The 27,703-nt window shown below is 38.8% G+C and overlaps 1 long non-coding RNA gene across 1 annotated transcript; it reads left to right on the forward strand.

Moving 5' to 3' along the window:
- On the forward strand, positions 1-27,427 carry LOC113564505. Its single transcript, XR_003408050.1, has 3 exons — positions 1-221; positions 1,576-1,746; positions 27,349-27,427. It is a non-coding gene; the product is annotated as an uncharacterized LOC113564505 (long non-coding RNA).
- The last annotated feature ends 276 nt before the right edge of the window (positions 27,428-27,703 follow it).

The raw sequence follows: 27,703 nt of genomic DNA on the forward strand, positions 1-27,703 counted from the left end.
CGTCTTGCAGCAGTCAGCTTTTTTCTGTTGCTTACATTGCTTGGAAAACTGGCGGGACAAATCCAATGGGAAGTGAATTAGCAAAAATTAATGCGTAATCGTCATTGCTACTTTGGCCTTTATAACCGTTGTTCAAAAACAATGCATTTTGTTTTAAATATTCATCAAAGATAACATAAAGATGCGATGACGTTTTCTTCAGTATTATTTAAACTACATAGGTATGTATATATTATGACTAATTAATATCGTATTTTGTTCTTCTTAACTTCGTGAAAAGAGTTTTTTGTTAATCTTGAGATATCAAATTACATATTAGAAAGTGATAGAAGTTTGGCTATTTAACAAGTTTAGCAAGAATCGGGGCACGCTTCCAATCAAACTCGTGGGCAAACATAACCTCAAAAAGCGAGATAGCAACAACAACAACAAATTAGCAATTTACTGTAATCAACATTTATGCGTTTTTAAAAAGGGAGGCTGTCCAAACGCACACACACACACACATACACACGCAAACGAACACGTGCGGACTTGCACTCACACCTACACATCGAATGCAATGCCCAATGGACGCACAAGAAGCCGAAATGAGCAGCAACAAAAACCACAAGGCAGAAGGCAGAAAACTAAAATACAAAAAAAAACAAGCGAAGCCTCTCGCTCGCACACACACATGCTATTTATCATTCGTATTCGCTCGATTGCATAGGCCGGATGCATGTGTGTGTGTGTGTGTGTGTGTTTGTCGAGTGTGAGATAAAAACAAACAGCAACAGCAGAAACAACAACAGCAACTGCAAAAGGGCAACAAAAACAACAACAGCAAGTCAGCCATATGCATTACACACGCCACAAACAAACACACACACACACGTGCGATCTCCGTTTTTAGGCTGGCCAAAACAACAACAACGACTGTAGTCCAGCCCACAAGTGAGAGCGAGAGAGAGCAACCTGCCTCTTTTCTGCTTGTCTGTTTTTCTGATTTTCTGTTTTTCTTTTTTTCTGCTGCAACTGCGCTGCTTTTCCCTACGCAGTGCATGTGTGTGTGAAAGTGTGTGCGTGGGAGCGAGAGGGGATGCAAGAGCGAGAGAAAGAGAGAGAGAGAGCGAGAGCGCAATGGCGTGCGGGAGCGGGAGCGGGGGAGGCGACCTTTATTCGCTCTTGAGTTGCAGCTGTTTTAAGTGCCTTCCTTTATTTCAACGCTCGTTTATGGCCAAGTTTGTACCGCTACAGCTGATCTTCAATGGAATGGTTACGAACGAGAGGCAGGGAAAGGGGAGACGAAAGTGTCGAGAAGACGAGGAGAGGAGGGTTAGAAGAATGCCGAAGGTCGTATCAAAGATCCGCTAAAAAAATAATCGCCTTAAGATTAGCTCTAATGGAAATGAAACTCCGTTCTCAAGTTGTAAATTAAATGGCAATGTTATGAGGCGAAGGAGTACACAGCATTCGGAAATTCATCATCAAATTTAACAATTCTAGCATTCTTTTTAGAACAAGCCATATGTAAATATATAACATTTATTCATATACGAGTATGTACGTAATATATATTCCTGTCTTTTCCAGGAAAGCGACAAATTATAAATCGTTGATATGGAGAGCGATTGCATTATTATGCGAGTACATACTCGTACATACATTTATCGAAATGTATTAAAATATACAAGAAATTGGATGGAATTTTATCATAACATTTGCTTCATTTAAATCGAATGATGTCCAGTGAAATATTATTTGGTGAGTAGTATTATTACAAAACCCTGCTGTTTCAGTTCAACCAGCATTCATTGTTTTCCAATTTTAATGGCCGGCAATTTTCTGCCATAGTTACAAAAAGATGGCGAAGTTCACTAGCTGTTTTTCCTGACCTGCGATTCGGGGGTGGAATACGATTTCCGAATTTTGCATGGCCGCTTGGTTATAAGTGTATAGTGTCCTTATAACAAAAAAAAAATTGTAATCAAAAACGATGTGCCATTTGTTAAATAGGGACCAAAATCAACAATTGATTGAACAAAAACTCAGAAGCTTAAAGTACCAAGTAATCGATTAACCCAAAAAATGGGACTTATATTGTTGCAAATATTCAAAACGCAAAACTTTTACAGCATTTCAGCTGGGGGAAATAAATCTCATTATTGTTTAGTAATTAGCAACCGAGTTCTTCCCTCATTTCCATCGAAATATTCGTAGAATTCCTTTTTAGCAATTTTTTTCCGCTTGTCGAAGAAACGCTTTAGCAGCATGTTGCCAAAGGAAAACTTTGGCAACATCTCCAATCAGAATTTGCTCTGCCTCTTTTACGCCTGCACTTGCAAATGCATTTTAAGAGAGCGCAGTGCTCTTTCTTTGGAGGCGAGAGGCCTACTCTTGAGCCCAAAAACGCAACGAACAAAACGAGCAAAACAAAAATGACGAAAACACAAACAAAAAGAAGCGCCGCTTTCCTTTTAACGTTTCTTTTATTTTTTTGGACATTTTTCTTGTACTGTTTTGTTTGTTGCTTGTGTTGTTGCTGTCGAAGGGCAGCAACACCAAAGTGGGCGTGGTGGGCGAAAGGAGGCGGCTGAGAGACGCACGCATAAATAAAAACAACAGCAAAACTGAGGCAAAAGTGTCCATTAGACTCGTTGTTGTTGTTGTAATTTACAAGTGTCCATCCGCAAAAAATCAGAATCAGAATACCCTTAGGTTCAAAATTAATCAAATGACATTCAGTTATGTTCAGCATGAGCCAGTTGTTTTAACCTTATTTATAAAAATGGCATAAGATTTATTATTTTCAAGACACAAAGGATTGTGAAACAGCTTATTTGCTTAGGATCGGATTGGACTTATCCGAAAGTGATTTTAAGGTATAAACGTCAAAATAATTGTAGCAAAGAACAACTAGTGCTAACCCATTTCTGAAATTTATACGTATTTATGGGTTTTCCACATTTGAGTTTTTGAGTTGAACAAATTGTGTTGCATACTGTGTGGCACCATTACCTGAGATTTGAAAATGCCGTGCAAATTTTCTAGGAAATGCATTATCCGCAGCTTAATGTATGGTGTCATATAAGTTTGGGGTAAGCTGGAATCGCTGGAGGTTTGTCACTCAGTTGTAAGGGTATTCGAGACTCCGATGTCCTGCGAAATCCGTGCGCCTCGTGTTGTTCTTGTTGCTTCTGTTGCTGTTTTTGTTTGGGGTCGTGCTCGTCGTTTTGTGAGTGCAACAGACTTGGCTTAGAGTGGATGTGGGTGGCTGGGCGGTTGGGCGGTTGGGTGGGCTGCAAAGTGGGCGGCTGGGCGGTCGAGGGAACAAAGGAAACCCTTGGCAACGCAGGGCCAACAAAAAAGAAGCAGACACAAAAAAATATCAAGAAGAAGATGTGGCAGCCAGCTACATAGATGAACAAGAAGCAGCACACGAAGCCGCCGAGGACGAACGAAAAAGGACGAAGTCCTGTTTGTGTGGGTGGAAAATTGCGTCCTGTGGGCCGTTTGTTTTGCTTTTTTTCCCCCTTCTTTTCTTGTTTTTTTGCCGATGGTGGGTTGGTGCAACATAGGCTGAGTTGTTGTCGCCTTTTTGTACGTTTTTATTTTATTTTTGGTTTTTCATTTTTTTTTTGGAGTCAATGTCTGGCACCAGTTTATTTGAGTGTTTCTCTCTCCACGTTCCACTGTCTGTGTGCGTTGGTGTTTGTGTGGCGACTGCGTGCAGACGGAAAGGTCCTGGAACCCAGCCCCCAACCCCCAATCACCAATCACCCCTTGCACCCCCGCACCGCCCACTCGCCGTATGCGTTTTTTCGACCGAGAGTCGCCGCATTTTCGATTTTATTGAGCAAACAACGAATTTCTAAATAAAAACAAAAGCAACGATAAAAGTGCAAAAACATATAAAAAAAAAACACAAGAAAACCGAAACAAAAACAAAACAAAGAAGTGTGTGGGGTGGATTTGAGGCAACTAGCGAATTTCAACAAATTCTTATCTCTGTTGGGTAGCCAAAGAAAAGATCATCGGTTGCCGAGAAAAAAGGTTAAAAACTGCATAGATCACTGTGCTACTTTTAAAATGTTACAAGTTGCCACATCGAAGATTTTGGCAATTATTTGGAATTTTACAAAATGAAAAACGTTGTGCAAATGTGCCACATTTAAAAACCCTATAAATGCATTATTACGTTTTTAACATTATTTCTGGAAAAAGAATAATGAGATTTAAGCAACAGCTGGAATAGTGAAATAGAATTAGTTGTCTATCATTTCTACATTTGTACAACTTTTAAAAGTTGCAGATCGCCACTTCGTCTGGCTCTTTGATCAGTGATCCTAACTTGTCTTGCTGAGCTGCAAGTGCGATCGTGGTAAAATATATGTATGTACATGCATATGCATGTATGTATGTATGTATGTAGATGTGATTAATCACTCGGCAGAACCTTTCCATCTATTTCCTCAAAAAAGCGCGCACATTTTGTGTTGCGAATCAATTCTTGTTCCACCCAATTCGTTTCTAATTTTTTGTTATTTTCTTTTTTATTTTGTTTATTTTTTGCAAGCCCAAAGCTTGCTGAGTTATCTTCTTGTGCTGCTTCTTCCCCGTAATTTTTTTGCTCACTTAATTTATGTATTTTTTTTTGCGCCGAGCTTCCATGTGTGCGAATAGCAAAAAGTTGAAATAAAATAAAGCGGATCTCTCGCTGAGTGAAAGGGTAGGAAGAGGGGAGCGAAAGAGAGAGCGGCGACGCAGGTGTATTTGTGTGCGGGAGCGCTGATAAAAGCGAGCGAAAAGCAGCTACAAAAAATTCGCAACAAAAGAGAATTTGCAAAAACGAAGAATTCGCGAGAGCAACTCTCTCTTCCTCTTTCGAGTGTGACTGCGTGTGTGTGTGTGTGTTTGCTTCGTTGCGTGGCCATTTCGCTTTCGGCAACATGTTGCGCGCAACATTTATTCGCAAAAAATTCGCGATCTCTCTCTCACTCACTCTCTCTCTCTCTTGTTTTTCGCGAAACTCTGACCAATGCAGCTCGCATTTGTGTGTGTTGGTGTGTGTGTGTAGTTTCTTGGTTGCCAATTTTTTATTTTCCTTTTTTGCGAATTTTTTTTGTTTGCCTTTGTTTGGAGCGCTCTGCCGGCGTCGCTGTCGACGTCGTCGCCGTTGTTGTCGTTGTTGCCCCGCCGCAGTCGCCAGTTGGTCCGTTCATTCGGTTGTATCGTTTGCTCCTCGTCGCTTGGTGTGTAAGTGCAAAAAGCGCTGAAAAATCGCAAAAAAATCGCGAAAAAAAAGCGCCGAAATTCCCACAAAAAAATTAACTCAAAAATATATTTTAAATTAACTACGAAAATCGTTTCGAATTACATCTCAACGTTTTTTTTTACTGTGCCAAAGTTGAACAAATATTCAGTGCAAATTTTATTTTAGTGCGATCTTCCCACACAAAACTCTATACACCCCTTTCTCTTTCTCTCTTCGTTCTGCAAAAAAAAAAAAAAATAAAATAAATAAAATTGTCTTAATTTTTCGTTAGTGCCGGAGAAAATTTGGTTGTGAAGAGAATTTAAAATAGTTCCCTTTCTTTCACAGAATTGTGCAATTCCCAAGTTTTTATTAATTAAGACTGTTGCCAGCGGAACATAATTCTTATCTGTGTGCAATATTTTACACCTTAGAACATATACATATATGTATATTTAAACGAAAATTCTACTTCAATCGCTATCAAGATTTGGCTAGATGTGTAGATCAATTTACTGCACACTAAAACGATGTTAACCGAATTTAAAACTTTTTGTATTTATCTGTCGCATTTTAGTTGTTGCAATTAATGAATTCCTTCTCTAAACAAATATATTTCTGCATATATTTTAATCTATTCTTTTACTAGGCATTTTTCTTATTACTTATACAATTTTTTGCACTGAACTGATAGATAATAATTATAATTAGCAAAACGTATGCATATTTGCGAAATTTGTATTTAGAAATTTAATATATGTAAATAAAACTCAGAAAGGGTTTTTAATAATACTGCCAACTGCATAACGCTTGCTTTTGATTAACAAAATAGCCGATTAAATACCGCAAGATAATTTTTTAAATAATAATTTTTCAAACTAGAAAAGTTTTCAATATATTCTTAAAAATGTTGGAAAAACTATGTTATTTTCCATATTTTTTAAAGCATATAAAAAAACTCACTAATGTGCTAATTTTATAAAACATCTAAAATTATTAAAAAAAAATCCTGTAATATTGCGAAATTAAATACTTTTAAATATTCAACTTGAAAAATCAGCGCTATGGGCAAGATCAAATTTCTGAAACTTAAGTCCAAAAACCACATATTTCCCAAAAAAAATCCTGGAAAATGTGCCTGCCTCACTTGCAAAAAAAAAAACACATTGATCTTGAAATAGTTCGCGGCGTGGCGGACATCCACTCAATCTTGGCCAGAGTTCGAGTTCTATTCCTTTTCCTTTCGCGGCCCGCTCTCTTTGGGCCGAAAAATTTCGGCCTCTCTGCGAGAGAGTTTCGCGAACTGCAAGAGTAGCCGCCGCTGCCGACGTCGACGCGGACAGAGGGCAGCGCAGCTCGCACACATGCAATGCGTTTTTCGCCTTTGCTTCACTCTTTTCGGCCTCTTCGCTCTTTCGGAGCGAGGTTTTCACTCGCGAATTCGAGTGAAGTTGCGACCACCGCTTCTTCAGGCCACTATTTTTGCGTTCTGGTTTTTTTTTTTTTGCATTCTATGTGTGTGCGGGTGTGTGTGTGTGAGTGTGCTGCTGCCGCTGCTGCTGCTGTTGCTGCTGTTGCTGCTGCTGCTGCTGCTGCTGTTGCTGTTGTCGTCATCGGCGGTCCGGCAACGTAAACGAAACGTATCGAAAACGTATTGAATCATAACAGATCCGCACGTTGTCGCGCACGTACGCAGTCCGCGGAAGAAAAGCTACAGCTCTCTCTCTGTCTCGGCTAACAAACACACCAAACACACTCACACACACACACCTACTCCAACTGCAACGGCAACTGCAACACAACTGCAACAACAACTACAACAACAACCACATAAACAACAACCTGCGGCAACAGCAGCAACAACAACACAACAATTCAACATTCAATCACATCAATCACGAAAAATCAAATATTATCAATCATCCATCGACAAAAAATCGCATTTTTTCCTGTGTCGAAGTAATTTGAAAATAATTCTTCCCTTTACAAAAATACCCGCAAAATATACCCATTATATAGCAGTAAAAATTCCAATATCGCGCCGCGTAAATTCCAATTTTTTTTCAAGTGTTTTTGGAATTTTTTTTTGAATATAAAATATTGCAAGTGAAAGCGCACCAGCAACTATTTTTGATTTTAGCAAATGTGCTGTTTCTGAAAAAGTGTTTATGACAAAGTGCTCAAAAACCGGAAGGACCATAAATAATATACATCAAATTACAGGATTTTCACATTTTGTGTTTGTTGAGGATCACTTAAGTGTCCAAAGGACATGTGTGTTTTCTAAGGAATTTATTCATTCAGCACCAAGCTTTGAGAATCTAGAGGGAAATTCGTGATTTTGTGTTTTCTAAGGATCAATTCGAATCACTGAAGCAATTTAAGGAATATTGTTTATCATTTTAGAAATCCATAATCATCATGTTTCATTTAAACGTCATTTTTTGCTTGGATTCATGTGCTTTTAATCCTTATTTAACAGTGTGGTTAAAGTACTAAAAGTAACATTTAGAAGCCACGAAAAGAACAATTTTAATGTTTTTAACTAAAATGTAACTATGTTTTTCTAGAAGTTAGTTGCAGTTTATCCAATCTTTAGATATTTTATTACTTTTCATTATCATTTAACTATTAAATTTCATAAAATCTATTATTGTGTATTTTTGAATATCGTTTGAAAGAAATGCGTAAATTTGTGAATTGATTTCCAAGTGCAGATTAATGAATCCACAAAAAAAGTGCAGTCAGATTAGAATTGCCGACGGAATATCGCAGAGCTTTGTTGAGAATATTTTGAGCTCGATTTGTGTGCATATTAGAAAACTTACTGTTTGCAATTTCAATCATAATTTAAAAATCGTTTTTTTGTTTGTTTTTATTATGCATATTGGAAAACCAAATATCATTAAAATGTCTGCTATTTCAATCATAATTTAAAAAGGATTTCTATGTTTTTTTTATATCATTTTGGCAATTGTATTGCATTATTTAAAGTTTCAATATTTATATACTTCAATTTTAAATTATTTATTATACTCAACTAAAACTATTTACATTTTAAAAAAATCGAATTTAAAGAACATATTATGGAAGGTTGTGTTTCGCCATACCTTTATGTTTTTAGTACTTTTTTGAAATGCGTCTAAAATCTAATTTTTTAATCAGTTCTATCATAAAATCAATTAAAATTGATAAGTTTTCAACATATTTATTGTCAAATATATTAAAACTTGTTCGATTTTTTTAGGCCGTATTAATTATATTTTTAAAAAATTCAAAATAATAGTTACAAATTTATTTTTTTTATTAGTTGTCAACATTTTCGTTGCAAGATACATTACAATTGATCCGAATTGCATATTTAAATTGATAAGACTGATAGTTTCAATTTCAATTGCACTTCATTTGAAGGCATAAAAGACAGAAAATAATGCACATTCAACTAGAGTTCTCATTCCGAGTATTAATTTGTTGGACCTTTCTGTGTCCTGCTACTTGAACCCCAAAAACTTTTGGGAAACATATGGCAGGCATGTGCATAATAGTGCATGTGTGTGTGAGTGTGTGTTTTCTGAATGATACGTTGCTGCATTCGTATAGATTACGCATACGCTGCGTTGTCCACTGCGAAGAGAGCGCGCGAAAAGAGAGAGCCCGCACCGTGCACTTTCTGCGATTGAGTGAAAGAGAAAAGTCACTCGGTGGAAACGAGGTGCATTTGGCTCAGCTTTGTTGCGTTTTTCAGCGACGCTGCTCTTTTACGAAGCGCGTGCGGCGCTCTTAGTACAAACACACACACCACTCGCACTCACACACACACACACACACACACATGGAGTACGATGTGCAGGGGCACCCACACATAGGCAAACGGGAATCACTCGGCAATACGAAGCAACGCAGTCGCAGTCGCAGCGCTGCCGGCGCGCTGCCGACGCCAATGCTCTTTGGGGGTTTTTGGGCTTTTGGACAGGCTTTTGGGTTTTGCAGCTCTGTCGGCTTTGGACTTTCGCAGAGATTTCACACGCGATGCGATTGCAGTTCTTGCAGACACTTTCATACGTTCGTTCGTGTTTATTTTCGTTAGCCTAGCCGCAGCAAACAGCAAATAAATTATATTTTAAAAACGACAAAATATTCGCATATTTTACGAATATTTGTACGACAAATATTTAGGCTTCTTTATCATTTTCTGTTTTTTTTTTTTTTTGGTTTTTTTTTGTTTTTGACTATTTTGTGCGCGCGTTTTGGAAACACGAATTTTGAACTATAGGTCCTTTTGCATTCATTTCTGCCGTTCATTCATGCAATTTTTTTGGAATTTTTTTTCAAGTGCTTTGCGTCGGTTTTTAACACTAGTTTTGTATATTCTTCCCCAGGCATAAACTTAAACACAACAAAAATGTTTTATAAATATATTATTATAAAATAAAAAATACAAATAAATGAAGTAACAGCGAAAGTTTTTAACAAAGTCAACAACAACAACAACACAAAAGAAGCAAGAAAATCCTTAAGCGTAATTTTTTTTGTATTTCAACAATGCAACAACCACAACAACTACATCTACAACAGAGGCAACAACTACAGCAGCAACAACAACCGCAAGAACAACAACAGCAGCAACAACCACAACAACCAAATGAAACAACAACTCAAGGCGGCTTTTCACGTGTGTGTGTGTGAACAACAACAACAACAACAACAACAACAAAACAGCGACAACAACAAGCTAAAAACTTTAGAAAAACTTACAACAACTTTTTTGGACTTGGAGCATTTTTCGAAAACCCAAAAAGCCTAAAGTAACTACCGAAAAATCCCCGGCAATTATTTTGTGTTTTTTTCCCTCCTCGAAAAATACAATTTCATTTCAAATAGAAAAAGGCAAAGAACTTAAACAAAAACATGCTCTAAGGTTGTGTTAAAGGAAAGTTCTCCTATTTTGCACCTTAATTCTTTGATTTCAACAAAATTACAATTTTTTCCAAGTGAAAATTTTGTGCGAACCGCAAGAAGCAGGAAAGTGGAAATAAACAAAAATAAAATCAAGTCATATTTAATTCAATGCAAACAGCAAGTGCAGCAACAACAACCATAAGAAATTCACACAAAACAACAACAACAACTGCGGAAAAGTCAACAACAACACCACCAACAACAAGAAGAAGAACGAGAACAAAGTTTTGAAACTGCGGTGTTTGGCGTTTATGGTGAGTTTTTTTTTGTTCAAACAATATTTCAAACCATTTATTTGGCACTTCTTTTGCGATACCATTTCATCAAGTGTTTGCGTGGGTCAAAAATCGAACACCAAGTGCTACTCGATAAGAAAAGTGTTAGGTTTGGATGAATTTGGCCGTAAATGGATTAATAGCAAATGTGTAAAGTGAGAGGAAAGGAAAGTGTTGGACAAAAACATGTTTGCCATTCATTTTGGCCAGAGAAGCCTTGAGTAAACTATAACTTTGAATGGAGAAAAACACGTCAATTAAAAAAAACATTTGCAAAATTAGTTACCTTTGGTGAACAACAAAAATTGGGCGTTAAACAATTTGCGTTGATAACTAATACATTTTAGGATCATTGTTACTATAAATGTCCTCGTCAAGTTCAATAATATTTTTATAATGCATTTTGAATACTGATTATAGGAATTCAGCTTATAAATCGAAATTCTTATAATTAAGTTTGAAGATAAACATTAGTTATTTAATATAAAATGGCAATAAAACACAAACAATTATTCGTACCACGAAACAGTTTTGTTGCCCTTTCCATATTTTTTTTATCAACCTTTTTTTGTTTTTGCGACGACTGTGGCACTTCCCGTTTGAACCGGATGCGCTTTTAGAGAAATTTGCTGAATGTTATCAAATATGTAAAATGGAAATGCACTTTTCTGGGCCACAACAACTGGCAAAAAATTAAATGCATATATCGACAAAACAAGAAGCAAAAAAGGAAATAAATAGTAAGCCAATCAATAAATTGGCAAAAAGAAAAGTAAGTTAACTAAATGCTGGCTCAGTTTTAGAAGTCGCCAGCGAATAGAACCTGTAAGAAGAAAATTCTCGAACTTCCGGCGCCACCAGAGGCGCCAACTATTCATCGCTTTTTTATTTAGCTTAGTTAAACAGGAAATTTAGAAAAAAAAATCCAAAAGAAAAAGAATTGGTTAACTTTAAACTTTGAATAGCTAATATATGCACTTTTCCAAACTTCAGTATGTATGCTTGCACTCTGGATTTCTTGAAAATAAGTCGCGCTTTTTGCGACTACTTTTCATTCAATTAAAACCCACTACCCACAACAACGTGGCCTTTACAACCCGAAACGCACTGTCTAGCTTCTCAGCTCGCCTTATCCTCATTCCCATCACTGTCTCTCGACTTTATCGCAATTATAAATATTTATAAGAAATGGGTCCATACGAATATTATTATTCCCACTGCACTTGGTGGGGGGTTTTGAGCGCCGTTTTAATGGCTTCTTTCGTATTTTTGCCTGTTGTTTTGTTTTTCAAATAATATTTTTAGCCTTACTGCGCAGACGCAACAAGCTTTACAGAATATTCTAAAAATTATTTCGGAGAGCAGTATATGTTTTTTTTATGTCATTTCCATTTCGTTTAATTTCAGTTACATTTTCATTTGCAAAAATTCATTACAATTCGCGTAATTGCGTTGCCTTTCTGTTGATTTTTTTGTGTGTGCTTTTCTTCTTTTTTTATGTGCAACAGTTTTTGCTTGGGTGTGTGTGTTTTTTTTTCTAATTATTTTCCGCGAGTGTGAATGCGAGTGTGTGAGTGTGTCTGTGAGTGCAACTAATGAGCAACTGCCGGTCGACTTGCCAGCGGCTGAAATTATTAACTCATTATGGGGTCTCGGGTGTTTTAAGTGCCTCAAGTCAGCCTGTTTTGTTTCGTTTCGTATTTTTTCTCCTTTTTTTTGTTTATTTTTTTTGTATTTTTTAATGGCTTGCGTGCGCTTTTTTTTGTTTGTGCATCTCTTAATTTTTTTGCAGTTGGCAGCAATTGAATAAGGTGCAACATTGTTGGCGGACGGATTCGCCTCATATAAATGAGCTGAATTTATTGAAATGGCCCAAAAGGTAAAGAAAGGAGAGTACAGGGTAGCTCTGAGCCCAAATAATTAAGTGCTGGTAATTGTTTAGTGGCATGAGCAACCATTGATTAATGGCGGTTAATGTGCTGAAAAATTGCAAATGTGCTACACAGTTTCACCTGTTGTGCTGAACACGTTTTGTTTTTTTTTTTAAATGGAAGGTAGTGCAGAAAATAAAGTATTAAGTTTTAACAGCGCATAGAACTTTAAAAGAGTATTTGCTGAAAAAGGGTACTACTTTAAAAATCAAATGTAATATAACTCTAAATGCAGAGAAATATTATTAACATATACTTAACCACAAGTCGCATTAGTCATGATAGAAAGCAGAAAACCATGCCGAACCCAAGGGATATGTAAAAAATAATGCCAATGGCCGCTTTGTTAGTGCCGAAAGCGCCATAAAAATATGGGATATTCTATGTGCAATACCCCAGCCGTAACAGCCATTCCCCAAACCGATTTTTGGCGCTTGGCTTGCCGTTGTCTAGACAAATCAATATAATCCAGACGGCAAATGGCCAATATAAAAAGAACTACATATAACAAAAATATTACGCATACGCCCGGCTGGATTCGTCGGACGAAAAAAGTGCAGCAAATTAAACAAAATTTTTAGATTTCCTCAACAAGTTCTCTTTTATGTTTCGCTTTGTATTTCAGGCAGCCTTCTTTTTCTGTCTGTCTGGAATATGTAAATATATATATCCCAACATATATATATGTATATATATATATATATATAAACGTCTATATTTGCATTTGACAAAATAAGTGCATGGGCGCAAGAACGAGGCAGTAAAAAAGAAAGAAAAGAAAAGAAAGGCACATAAAAAATAGAAAGAAAGAATTCCGTTAAATGTTTCAGGACACCGGAGCAGACAGAGAGGGGTATAAGCACGGGAAAGAGACGGGCATAGGGGCAGGAGAGGGAGACAGGGAAAGTAAAAACAACAAGAAGCAACTTGCGGTTGCAAGAGGAGTGAATGCGAAGGAAGGGAGGGAGCTGGGGGTTTGAAATCGTTTGGAAAAAGGGGGTTAGATGGGGTGCGAGGGATCTGAAAAGTAGGATGTGAGCTGGGGAAAATGTAATTTGGCGGCGCTTTCGTTTTTCGTTTCTTTTCGTTTTCGCATTTCGCCGAAACTCGCACTTCAATTAATCAGACGCTGCAGTCGCCGCCGACGTCACTGTGTGCCCCCTGTGTCCGCCCCCTCCCCGCCCACTCTTAACCCTTGTCCTGCTTCTGGACTTTTTCCCTTTGTGTGTGTGTGTGCTTGTGTGTGTTTTGTGCAAGGACCTCTCGATGCACACTCACAGCTAAATATATATAAAGATATGTACGAAACAAATTTATATACATATATATATATAGAAAGGGGTTCAAATTTTCAGCTTCTTCTATGTCGGGCTTGTGTTTGTTTTTGTTTTATTATTTTTTATTTTTTGGTAGCCTCATGCAGCTTTTGTTGGTTTCTTTGCTTGTCCTGAGTTCCTTTCTTTTTCGTTTTCTGTGTATTTTCTTCTTTTTTTTTTTTGGCAATTTAGCCTCTAAGCTAGCTGCGTGCATGTGGGTGTGTGTGTGTGTGGTACAGTTGCGTTTCCTATATGATTAAGGGTATGCATGTTGGCCCCGGATTTTTATGTAGCACACTTAAATGGCCAGAACAGGCAAGGATTTTTGTGTGATTAATCGTTGTTTGGACACGAAAGAAACATTTCTATAGTGGCAGTCCCACAAGTCACACGTATTCAAGGCTTAGAATGGCATACAAATTACCAAATTTCCACTTAATTGAATATTCTTGGTATGGCAAGACATTTTAATGGGAAAAGCTCAGAATCGCCCCCGTAATTGAAGTTACATTTCAGAGTTGTCAAGTGTCACGTTTGTGCGCAGACCTACATCCATCTTCTCGATGGTAACCCTGTGTGCCCACTTAACCCAAGCTTTTAAGCCACCTCGATCCTGGCCTATGCAGTTGGCTACCGGTTTTCCATTTTCCCCCCACAGATCAATTATGATATAATTATCTTTTGCACTATTGACAGCCAGCAAAGGGGCGCTCTCAGTGCGTCTCTTTCGCACCGTGTGCGTCCATCTCTTTCTGCAGACGGGGGGGAATTAAGTGAAATGCGCGCATGCGCACAAGTGTTGCTTGTCATTATGTTAATTGCATTTAAGCGCCAACAACAAAGAAGGCCCCAAAAGAGGAAACGCATATGGAGAATATGGGGGAACATGGGGGAATCTCCGGCGAAAAGATTTTTTTTATATTAACTTGCTGCTGCATATAATTGATGATGATTAAATCAATGCTACCGCAATGCGCCAGCATCATCTTCCATCTTCTTGCAGCAGAAGATCCCTCTTCACATCTTTAAAGCGTGCTCTTCTCGTTCTTCTGGGCCCCATTCCCTTTCCGTCCTGCCCTTCCCTCCTTTCCTTCCCCTTTTCGCTTTTATTTTTGCCCAGTTTCAGGTTTCGTCATCATCCACACGTTTCTCACTCGTGTGTTTTTTGGTTTTTCTGCATCTGCTCTTTTATTACGCAACGGTGTGTGGGGAAACCTCAAGGAATTGGAATTATGCTTAAAGAGTTCATCAAGGACTGACTATAAGACATTTCATGCTGTTCTAAACGCAGTACGTTTCTCGGGGAAATATTATATACTACGTTCTACGTGTAGATCTAATGAAAAATACTGTCTTACAGAGAAGCTGTCTTCGTGCGTTTTTGATATAGCAAAATGCTTCAGTAAACTTCTATTCCTTCGTTTGATGAGGCCAACATATATTCATATTTCTTGAGTAGATCGCTTCGGTGGTTTTTTGTTCTTTTTTTTGTAATTTTATGTAACCCTTCGAGACGATTTTGGACCCTAAAAACAACAAACAGACGCAACAGAGAACCAACCCCAAACAGCCGAAAAACCAAAAAACGCGAGTGCAAGAAATGGGAAAAAACGTCAGTGAAGCCAACGAGCCATGGAGTTCCCTTCTTCCTTGCGAGCATATATGTATGTCTATATATACATATGTGTAGATATATGTTGAGATATGTGAGCGCATATATGGGCACATATGTACATATATATATTTGTGCAATTTATACACCTGACCCTGTCGCTGTTCCCTGCACCGTCTGTTTGTTTTCGCTGATTATCTTTGGCGTATTTAGAGCGTAAAGCGTAGTCAGACAAACAGTCAACAGACACAACACACACACACACACACGCACACAGTGGCCAAAAATTATAGCGGTGGCCAAGGAGCGAGGAACCACGAATATGGCCAAAACACAGGGTTCAAGGATCGGCGATCCACGCTCAAGGGCTGCCCATTGCCCTCTGAAAAAGTGCCGCGCCGAAATTCAAAGTGAAATGCAATTTATATTTCGACAAATTTCCATTGCCACCTGCAACGTTTTGGGGGCCAAAAAGATAATTAAAAGGAAGAACTTTAGAACTCAGCGATCAAACGAACAGGAAGATTCTTCAGTTCGGATAAGATCGAAATAATGAAGTCGGAAACTTCGAGGGGAAACCGAAAAGAAATGTAATAAGTATGAAAAGTGGAGGTGAAGGTTTCGTTCATCACATTACATATTATTATATTTATACAATTAAGAATATAGCGATAAAGTATTATATAAATTAAAGAATTCAAATACATTAAATGTACATATATATAGAAGAGATTCTTAGATGCATAGAAACCTAATTTTCTCACAAGTACAGATACTACCAAAAACTACCAAATCGTATTTTTTCGATAACAGACGTTGGCTCATTAGGAATTCATTTAAAGTTGACCAGCCAGCACCATCAAATGCATCGCCTCAAAGTTAAGCCATAAAATAGGAAAGAGCCCAAAAAATGGGAAAAAGTCCAAAAAAAAAACAAAAAAAGTAAGTCGCAAATGCGAATGAGGGTAAAAATTGCATAGCCCCCTTCACTTCACGTGCATTGAACACTTATGCAAATACAACCCTGCGGCATTTGGCGAAAAAAAGCTTATTGCCAAAAAAAGAAGGCGTATAACGATGGGGGGTGGGAATACACGGCTAGGAAAAAGGGGTCGCAAATGAGGGGAATACTTTTTATTAGGGGGTGGCGGGCGGTCTGCGAATTATATTGCATAAAAACAAAACGAAGATGCCGCCGCCAGCAAATGCAGAAAGTAAAAGCAGCCACAAAAAAAGCAAAAGGAAATTAGTACAAAAAAATAAAGAATTCCATGGGTGGAGGCTCGGGGGTTTTGAAATTCGAGAGTTGGCATCCCGTTTTCAACGCAATGATGATGGTGATGATGGTGGCACCAGGAGAATTGTCAATACCAATTTCGAATCGCTCTAACTTCCTCCATTCTCGCATTTTATAAAATTTTTGTGCTTTTTGCCCCAATTTAAAACCCCCTTAAAAGTGCTGCAATGCAGTGCATTTGTTACACTCGCCAAAAAAACCCCTTCCAAAAACCTATCCATATAAACTCCCTTGATTAAATGATGTGGGTTGATCTAACTCATTTAATGTTAAGTATTCGCAGCAGTATACAAAATTCAGGGTTGCTAGGATAATGAACTCCATCTGTTTCTCATCAAATCAATTTCAAATGCATTTCTACGCCCGTCAACTGCATTCCAGACTTTGGAATCCACTTGAAACATAACCGAAATCTGAGTGCCCCCCCATTTGCCACCCACTTTCATGAACGCAACAGAAAACTCAGCTAAACTCAGGCAACACATCAAGTTAAAACCAATATAATAACATATATAAAAAGAGCACAGTCTGTCTGGTTGCCCCATACCAAAAGTAATCCCCCATCCACCCAGATGCGGAATGCCCCTGGTTTGTAACACATTTTCGTGTTTCGCTCGTGTAGCGTTTTTCGGTGTGCGAAAAAGGGTTAAACAGGACGAAACAGGACGAAATGAAGACCCCCTCATACCGCCCTTCCTTCCTCGCAACCGCCACTTCACATTTTATTTATATATTTCACTTCTTTCATTTCTGCTTCTTTTGCCAGTTTTTTTCGGGTATTTTGTATATCTCTTGCATTTTTCGTCCTGTTTTTTTTTTACATTTTTCGTGTCCTTTACCAGGGTATTTGCATTTTTGCAATGCAGTTAGAATATTCCAAAGTGGATTAGTGTAGCTGAAAGCTATTACGTTTAATTAAGCTGGTTGATGGTGCATTTTTGCATATGCAGATACTAATTTGTACTTACAGATAAGTAAGTAAATACAGATGGGTATTTATAGGTATTTCCTTTAAACTTGAAAGGCCCAAAATCCGCAACTTACCGCACACTGTATTTAATTTGCGTTAAGTAAGTGCATCACCGCATTCGGTTTTTGTGATTCTCGCTCGATTTTAGTTTTATTTGTTTTTTTTTTTGGTAATTTTTGGCAATTTGGTCGCCTCTTCTTCTTGCCGCTCGTTGAGTTTTTCGGGGTTGACTGCAATTGCATCCTGACCCCTCTTCTTCTTGCTCCTGTGCGTTGTGAAGTGGAACGCGCCGGCCAGCCCTCGTCGGAGAGGGGGCTACGGGGGGTTGCAAGGGGGTTACGGGGGTCCCTGCTCATCAGCCATCATCATCAACATCATCAGAGGGGAAGGAGCGCCTTTTTTTGGGCATTTTTTCGCGCTCGTTTTCCGTGTTGCTGCATTCTGGTCTGGTGTTTTTTGGGACATTTTATTTGTTATTTGCTGCACACAAACTCGCACACACACACACATACACAGGCATACACACACACGCACACACAGAGGCGCACGCACTTCCGGAAGAAAAAAATGTACTAAGAAAGGATATAATCGGGTTGGGAAGTTTGAAATACTCTTGCAGGCGGTAGATTGGCAGTTATGCGAATTTAGATGATGATATTATGCACATATTATATTAAAAATAATAATACAAATAATTAAAGTCTAAGAAAATAGGTATTTTGGAAGAGTCGATTGAAATCCTCTGTAGTTTTGGATTTCAAAATAGTATTCCACAATCTTAGACATACTTATGGAACTTAAAAATCGTTGTTAAGAATTTCCTATAGCGTCGAAAATAGGGCTTCTCTAATCAACTGTATATTGTGCACGAAAGTATATTGTACAACCAAAAGTACTGAGTATGCGGTAGTTCGTAGTTTTGCATTCGTCGTCTTAATTACTCTTTCAAGTTATATTACATTACATCTTCAAGTTATATATGCTGTTGATTTCGGTGTTGTGCCCAACGTGGAGTGTTCTGGCCCAAGTATGCCGAGATACCCTTTGTATAGGGTATGGGACAACCTAAACGGGAGAGTTTATTAGCCCCCGACGATGACGACAACGTTGACACAGGCGGAGAGCAGCCGGCGTCGTTTTTGCCGTTATCGCGTCCATCGGACATAACCGAGGACAACATGGCAGTGCCGAAAAGGGGGCACATATGTATATTTATATATATATAAATGTATATATGTATATATCCAAAAAACAAAAAAAGGGGTATGGGGCGACACATGTTCTGTCCGTTTTTCGTTGCGTTTTCGGGACTTTTTCGCGCATTTGTCGCCGATGCCGATGCGAAATGAGTTCTTTTTTGCAGTCCTTCGTTTTGCATCTGCCACCTTCAGAGGGGGGCGGCCGAACGGGAAGGGGGAATGGGGGCGCAATCCAACTTACCCCTTTTTGGAAATTTGGATCTGTCAATTTCAGTGGCAAGTTCATTTCGATAAAGAGATAAGGTGGAGACAGCGGATAAATATGAAACACATTAGGCTTAAAAGCAGCGGCCATTAAAGATTACAAAACCTACATAAAATATATAGTCCGTTCTAAGATCAATTGTAGCACTTTTGAATTAAACTTTAATAGCTGCTTCCATTTCGCATTTCGTATTGCATTTTTCGAGCTGGATGGCATAGCTGTTGATGAGACAGTTGAGACAAATCGACTTTGACAGGCGGCAGTGCGCCAACGGGGGCAGGCACAACAAAGCTGGCTTATTATGTGGTTTAAGCGTTATGACGATGGTGATTATGGTGATTATGATGTTGCCTTGCTGGTGATGGGCAACTGCATTTTGCACCTTGCGCAAATTGCTTAAAACCGAAAGTTGAAAAGAGCGCCACTGCAGCTTGCTTGAGATGCGAGTATACGAGTAAAACCAAATGTGAACTTTGCGTGCAAAACAATGGGGTTCATGTGGTTGAATAAGCAGTTATTTATTATTTTTTTGTAAAGCAACTTTAAATGTAAGTATTCGCACATACAATTTTTCTACGTGTTCAAACGCTACACTTCTTTCATTCCCATAATCAGACAGTCAAAGGACAGCAATTGTTGGAGTTTTCCCCATCTAATGCCATATTTTTTTTCCTGCCCGTTGCAAGGGCTTTATCCCTTACGCATTTTCGTTGGCTCAGCTACTTTTTTTGCCCCATCTGTCACCTCTATGGAAAAGTGACCGCAGCGAAGGCTTTTGGACTGGTTAACACTTGATTAGTTGTGTCACCGACAGCAGCCGAGTTCCTTTATGCGCCACCCCTCGCCTCTCGCCCATTTCCTTGCTGCCAAGGACGAGGTCCTTGCGACCAACCCCCTCCCCCCCCCCGGGCTGGCGTCTGTCTCATTCGGTTGCGCCTCTGTTTTTCATGTTACTGTCGGCATCATCTGCTCTCGGGGGCAGCGACATGAATGCGACGCACTTCGACGACCTTTCATTATCTGTGCAGCCACCCAGCTGCCCCCAAACCAGCCCCAAACCAGCCCCAAACAGCCCCAAAAGCAGCCCCAACCAACCCCTCGTTTTTAACCAAGTTTTGTTATTGTTGTCTCTGAGCCTTTGTCAACAGAAGGATTTTTGTTGTTGCCGGCGATGGTGCTGCCGCTGTCAGCAAAGAGAAACCTTTTTTGAAAATTGCGTGAGTTAGTTGCAACAGCAGGAGGAGCGCTGCATCAGCGACAGGATCAAAGGAGCCTGCATTTTTTTGCATTTCTTCGTTTCCGCGCTCATTTTATCAGATACCCTTTGCATTAGCAGGAAAATGTGGCAAGCCGAACTGGCAACATTACATATTTATTTTCAATGCTGTATTTACGTTGATATTTTAATACCATTCCAGTTTGTATTGAAAATTCAGCATATTAATGGTTTATAAAGTTTTTATAAAGAGCATCAAAGGCAATCAACAAAATGAGTGTACATTTATAATTTGTCGAAATTATATGCAATGGACTGAAGGGCATTACAAACTTGGTTCTTTTGCAAATCTTTCGCTTTTGGTTCCTTTTTTTTGTGTGCGTTGTAAGTTTCTTTCTTTTTGTTTCAGCAAACTCTTATATTTTCTCTCGTTTTTTTTTATTTGTTAGAATGAACTTCCCTGCGGGTCGCAAAAGCAGAAGTGCGTCAGAAGTGCACTTCAGTTGGCAGAGGGAACGCAATGTGCAACAAAAGTGTCCCACCCCGGGGCCGCCCGCTCCTCCCCACCCCGCACCCCGCACCCCCTTGCCCCGCCTGCCCCTTTGACGTCATCGTCTTGGGCTTTGAGGTCCTTTGTAGTTTCGCCGACTCGCTCGGCGACTCGGTTGCATTGGCATTGCCTACTTGTAGGCGCACTAAAATGCGTTTATGCATAATTTCGTAGAGGGTCGAGACTCAAAGCCCCACCTACTCCCCACTCCCCACCCCCTGCGCCTTTCTTACTATTTTTGCCCCCGCTTTGACATTTTCTAATTGCAGTGCCACAAGGCTGTGCGTCATAAATTATTATTAATTATTTCACGAAGCCAGCTCGAAAACAAACCCTCTTTTGGTACACAACAAGAATTGGGGAGACAATTTTTAGCCCTAGAATCCTCGATTCTCAGGGAGGATAAATAGATATACTTCGCAAATTACAGTAGTTTCTATAGTTTCTATTATATATGGGCTATTTACCAACAATATTTTACAATACATTTTAGGGCATTTTAAATCGCAGTTTATTTAGAAAAAATACGTATTGCATTTTGCGATGCACATAGTCCTCTATGCCACCACGCCCCTCCGGTTTTTGTGTGTGTTCCACATATCGATTGCATTTGGGTAAATGCCCAAGTGGCAAACCAAACACGAGACGTCAAAGGGCTGAGGGATGGGCATGGGTTAAGAGGAGGCTAGGATGTCGCCTAAAATGCGTGCTTAAGTGTGTGCGAAAAGAAGGAATCAAACGCACACACACGCACACAGTGTGGCATATGCACACACGCACGGGAAAAACTCGAACCGCAAGTGAGACAAAACTCAAGGAGCTCCAAAGAGGCGGAAAAGCCGGGAAAAGATTATGATGAGGCGTCCACGCAAGTTTCTTTTGTAAGCCTCTGGATACCACTCAGCATTTTTCCTCTCACTTCACTCGAAGTTATCAGCCGAGTTGACGGGGGTTCAACAATTTGTGGCAATCGCTATACGGAAATGCAATTTAAAACTGAGTATGCCATTGTAATGGATGCCGAATACAATATAGTAATATCTCGATAATATATTCTTGATTGATTTTAATAGGGCGATTGGAAAGTCTGTGATGTGCAAAAAGTCGACTTAACAAAAATGTGTTCCGCTTATTTGTATTACATATTTACAAGAAGTAACGACATGGCCAAAAAGTTCAACGACTTGTATCTCTTTTATTTTATTAACCAGAATCACGACAGCAAAACGAAAAGAAAAGAAAATACTGAAGTTGAAGTAGAGTTTTCGGAAACGAATGTGTAATAAATCAGCGCGGTTGCAAAATTTGGAAGCTTTTATATTTTAATATAATTAACACAACTGTTTCCAAGTAACAAGTTGATTTGGGTTTTGGTATCGAAATCATATTTATGACATGGGATACACATTTTTAATAAAAATTGAAAAGTATTCCTGATGACCAGTGCTGATAAATTTGATCTAGTGATTGGATTTTGAAGCTTCAATATTTTAATCTAATTAACAAAACTGTTTCTATTTAAACAGTTGATTTCGGTTTTGGTATTAAAATCATATTTATGACATGGGATACACATTTTTAATAAAAATTGAAAAGTATTCCTGATGACCAGTGCTGATAAATTTGATCTAGTGGCCCCCACACATCATTTTTCGCATTTTTCCCCCAACTCCGTTTTGAAATTCTCGCGAAGACAAATTTGTTGATGATTCCCGTTGCATTTGTGTGATATTCGCTGACACTGAGATTTCAGTTTGCTTAAGGAGTAGGCGGTGCAGCCGCAAAAGGGGGCGGGGCAGAGGGGTATGGTCTCGGTTTCATATTCATAATCATATTCATATTCGTATTCATATTCAATGTCCACTGCCCCGCTGACGTTGACGCTTTGCTGCAGCTGCACTTGCTGCACAGGAAAAAAAACGCATTTTTATTAATAGTTTAACGATGTTATATTCATATTAGATCTATTTTAATTGGTCTTAAATATGTGTTATTATTCGAAATCATTGAACTGCGAGAAAGCTTATTCATATATTTACATTTTACTATTATTTTTGCCGGTGTAGTGCACCCGCTGCAATTGTCGCACCCCTTCTCCCTCATATTTGTCTTCTGTTTTCCTTTTTTCTTTTATTTTGTTTCGCTCTTTTTGCCTATGTGTTTTTCCAGGAATTCCGTCACTGATATTGCCATATGCAAAACAAAAAAACAAAAAAAAATAAAATGAAATAATACAATAAAAAAAAACTATACAAAATAAGTTCGTAAAAAATGATTGCTGCATTTTTCACAACGTCATTTTCTGGAAAATGAATGCAGAAAGAAAAAACTGCTGTTTGTTGTACAATAATTTATGCAAATATTGCAGACGCGCTCAAGAAAAGAACTTTATAATTATGAGAAGGGGTTGCCGGCCAAAAAGATGGTGGGCTTGCGGGGTTTGCGGGGATACTGACCATTCTGCTGCCTGTCATTCAATCATTCCGTCCGCCAGACAGTCGGTCATTCTGGGGCTTGGTGTCTCAGAAAATGAGCCATGTACGTACATTCAGTTGGTCTTAACAATTGTGTTATGGACTTATAGGCAAATCACGTGGCAAATTAGAGCCACAGAAATGTGTAAGATAATGAAGATTACTTAGAAATTAATGTTGGCTTTTTGCCACTTTGTCCTGGGACTCTCAATTTAATTTCTTAAACAATTATTTCAATGTTTACGCCCTGATTCCAGATGACAGCTTTCAAACTGCAGGCTTGACTCCCACATTTCATTGCGGTTGTTTCTTTGTGGCAACTTTGTTAACCCCTTCGACTTCCTTAACTTGTTTGGCATATTTTATATTTGTCTCGTTATGAAATTTCCCCCGCCCCTGCCACTTCTGCCCAAGTCCAAAACACTCTCGAAATGGAGAGATGCCGTGACATTTGTCCGTTTATCCCTCGGGTTCGCCTCGTCGTCAGTCGATTGCCGTCTAAAGTTTCATAAATTCAACGAATTCTGTCGCCCAGGCTGAAAACCAAACCAAACCACAGCACTAATACATAGATGCACAAAAATTCCACGGGTTCTAATAAAATATCGTCAATTTTGCGGAGAAAACATTTTGCAGGCACAAAAATTGACTAAAATACAAGTTGTCCGTTATTGGTATCTATAAAGTTTTCAATTATGTTATCCAACGTATTGCAATTTATATTTGCTTACTTACAGTAAACATAAATCTTTCAAATGTTTATAATGTAAGAATTTTATAACACAAAAATGTTGTATTGCATTTTGGAATGCGCTGCGCTATATAAATATGTATATTTACCAGCTCTTCTTTATGCTTCCCTATTCGCAGTTTATGATGTACTTATTCCGTCTTACTTATTTCCTATTCCCCTTCCTTTTTCGATTATTACTATTGCATAAATTATTGTCAACATTTTTGCGCGTGGTATTTTCTATATGTGTTTATTATACACGTTACTCGTAGAGTAAGAGGGTATATAGTTCACACAGTAAAGGATATACGTTGCTTGTCACTATCTGAGTAATGGGTATCTAATAGTCGCGACACTTGACTATGGCGTTGCCTCTACTTTTTTTATGTGTCACGCAGGGCGCCAATTGCACACAAGTGGATGGAATTTCGTCGGTGTCCTTTCGGTATGTCCTTGCCCGTGTTTAGTTGTCCATATCGCTGAGCGGTATCGCGGGAGCGGGAGCGGGACGGAGGATGGACGTGGAGAAAGAGACAGGGAGAGAGAGAGAGAGAGAGAAACAGACAGACAGACAGACGAGACAGATAAAATAAATGGAAAATGCGCACAAAGAAAACGAAATTAAAAACGCAAGACGCCAACTAAGGGCTGAGTTTTATGTACCACCAGACTTCGGAGCCCTTCTTCCCTGCAGTTTTTATATACCCGCTGCCATTCCCATTCAAAAACATCATTCTCCTTCATTGCCTTCGCCATTTCCACCTCCTCCCCCCTCTGACATTTCCCTTTTCCCCCGCACTTCCCCTGCACTTGCCCCCTTTTCCATTCAACGAGAACAGCGCGTTTCACCTGCAACACGGAATATGCAACATGCCACTGTCGAGGGTTTTTCAGTTGTTGTGTTTTGTTGCGTTTTATTTTCATTTTTATTTTTGTGTGTCTTCTTCACTCCTGGAGTCCTGGGCCACGAGCTTAACCCCACTGGTGTCTCAGGGGGTCAAAAGTCGCCAATTTGTTTTTTGGGAAACATTCGAAATATTTGGGTATCTAATTAATATTTTCAGCGCGTTTCAAATAGCTCAACAGCGTTAATTATCTTTAAAAATTGTGAATTACCAACAACAGTTTAGTATTCGAATATTTTTAACAATATTTTTCAGCCGAGTATCTTTTTATAGATTTTCTTTAAATTATATATTTCTTTTATAATGCTCGTTGATGGCTAAAAATCAAAGCTCCAATTAAGAGGATAAATCATGACACTTTCCCGCACAAGGGTTAATAAATATGTGACGATTGTGTGGCCAGGGGTGTGGGGGTGTTGGCGGTGCAAGGCGGTTTCACGTGGGTTGCAGGGGGTGGAAAGGGGGCGTGGGGTGTATCTTCAACTGTCTGCAGTTGCCTCAACTGTTGATGCAACACACTCACACATCAAACAGCTGTGCAGACATTTTAAGCAGCCTGTCGTCATTGTTTATGGGAATTACATGTATTTGCCACACATAAACACATAAAATATATGTATAAATATATTTATATATGTACATATATGTACACACATGTTCGCAGATGTAGAACCCCTAGACATTTTCTAGACTCGCTTCTAGTACGAGTATCTATCAACAATGCGTCTCGCCGTCTGACTCCAGTCTGACTCCCCGTCTGGATGTCTGGCATTGGTTTAACTGTCTGTCTGTCCGTTAGTCTGTCCGTATGTCTGTCTGTCCGTCCGTATGCCTGACTTCTGTCTATATCCGTGGCCCGTCCGGATTTCCCCCGGCTTAGAGCCTTCTTTCTGTCTGTTTGCTGTCCTCCAAGTGAGGCCTATCAGTGCGTGCTGCCCCATTCGATTTCGCAGCAATTGAACAGATCGTTTTGGTAGGTAGGTAGGTGCCCTTCAAGTAAGCAATAACTTTATTGCCTGAAACTAATTAAGATTGAGCTAATATTTCCTGTTTTCTAATTTTCCATTCCATGATAACTTCAAGATGTTAAAGCCACAAGAGGTTTTCTCCGTTAATCAGGCAGCTATGGCTAATTTTCTGCCATTTTCTGCATGTGCTTGAACTTGAACTTTGAACCTACTTATGCTTGGTAAAACCAACAACAGGAGCACAGCAACAACAACAACGACGAGTTAAAAGTCGAGGCAAAAATGGAAACTTTTTCAATGCCACAACCACAGACACAACTGCCAGATGCTGCTCGGCGTTTTCTTACTCTGCCATCAGCTTTTCTTTCTTGTTTTCCCACTTCCCAGTTGCGGCTGATTAAAATATGCAAAAGAGCAGAAAAGTGTAAGAGGGAGTGATGACGTCAATGGGCCGAAAAGTTGTGGAAAAACCCAAAACGTACAACCCTTTTCAAGGTTGAAAAATCAGACTATTTTGGTTTCTTATTCTAATTTAATAGAATACTTAAGTGGCTGAAGTAATTGTTGTTGCAGTGATGTTCGAAGATAGTGAAAGATGGTCAAAACTTCTTTTGACGGCTTATTTCTACTATGAAATAATATTGGTAAATATTATTACTCGAAATACTCTTGTGTGAGCCCTATTTGCATGCAGACATAATGCAAATGATGACTTTTGTCGCTCAATGTGAGCAACGTCATAATTAAACGCGCCTGCCACATGTTGCAGTCGTAAACTTTTCTCTTTGTGACTGTGTGTGTGTGTGCATCTCTGTATATGTGTTAATTTCACCAAAACATTCTACCCGAGTTTGTGTGTATGTGTGTGTGCCACTTGAGGCAACAACGCAGACAGTTAACAGACTTTCCGAGACAACAACAACAACAGCAACACCAACAACAAGTACAAGAAGAAGAACAACTATAACAGCCGACTATGTGGCATTGCCATTCAACTTTTAACCCCCGAAAAACCACCCATTTCGCTTCCTCCTCTTGGCCAAACAAGAATAACATTCATTTTGGGGTAATTAAGGTAGTGAAAGTTTTCACCAACACACTCACATTTGTGACATTTGCCATAGCCTACATTTAAGGTAAATAGTCAAATCTCACGTTAATTTGGGTAAATCTGAGAAGTGCTCCGGGGCAATAAACTTGGTTGAAAGTAAGTTACCATTTCTATTTGCCAAATATGATTAAAAATTCTTGCAACTGTAGAAAAGGAATTGAGCGAATTGAGCAACTTTTTGGGTTATTTTTTGGGTATTTTTTTTAAATACAAATGTAATCAAATTGCTTTTATAAATATATTAGCTTTTCTTTTTTCTTCTTTTTTTTAATACTCTTTATATATTTTACATACATACCTAATTAATGTATTATTTTTCTTATCCTTTCAGCATATTCTTCAAAATTCCAAATTTCAACGAAGAAGAAAGCGTGTAAAACTCAAAGAGAAACCAGCAAAAAGAAACCAAAAAGCTAAAGGCAAACCAATTCACACAATACGCAATCTCGGCAAATCGAAAGGCAACTCTATTACGATCAACTCTACCAACAAGATAAACACGCTACAACTCTGGCAGCGCTCTCTGGCAAATAAAGAAAAGATACAAAGGAATTAATTAGAACATTCTCTCTATCCCACTCTAATCACACACACACACACAGACAACCGAACACGTACGCACCATCTGTCTCCCTCACACACACCCACAAATTCGACCAACTGGACCAATTAAATGTTTATGGATA

The sequence above is a fragment of the Drosophila erecta genome, unplaced genomic scaffold, assembly GCF_003286155.1.
Source record: "Drosophila erecta strain 14021-0224.00,06,07 unplaced genomic scaffold, DereRS2 tig00000126-arrow-pilon, whole genome shotgun sequence".
Lineage (NCBI taxonomy): Eukaryota > Metazoa > Arthropoda > Insecta > Diptera > Drosophilidae > Drosophila > Drosophila erecta.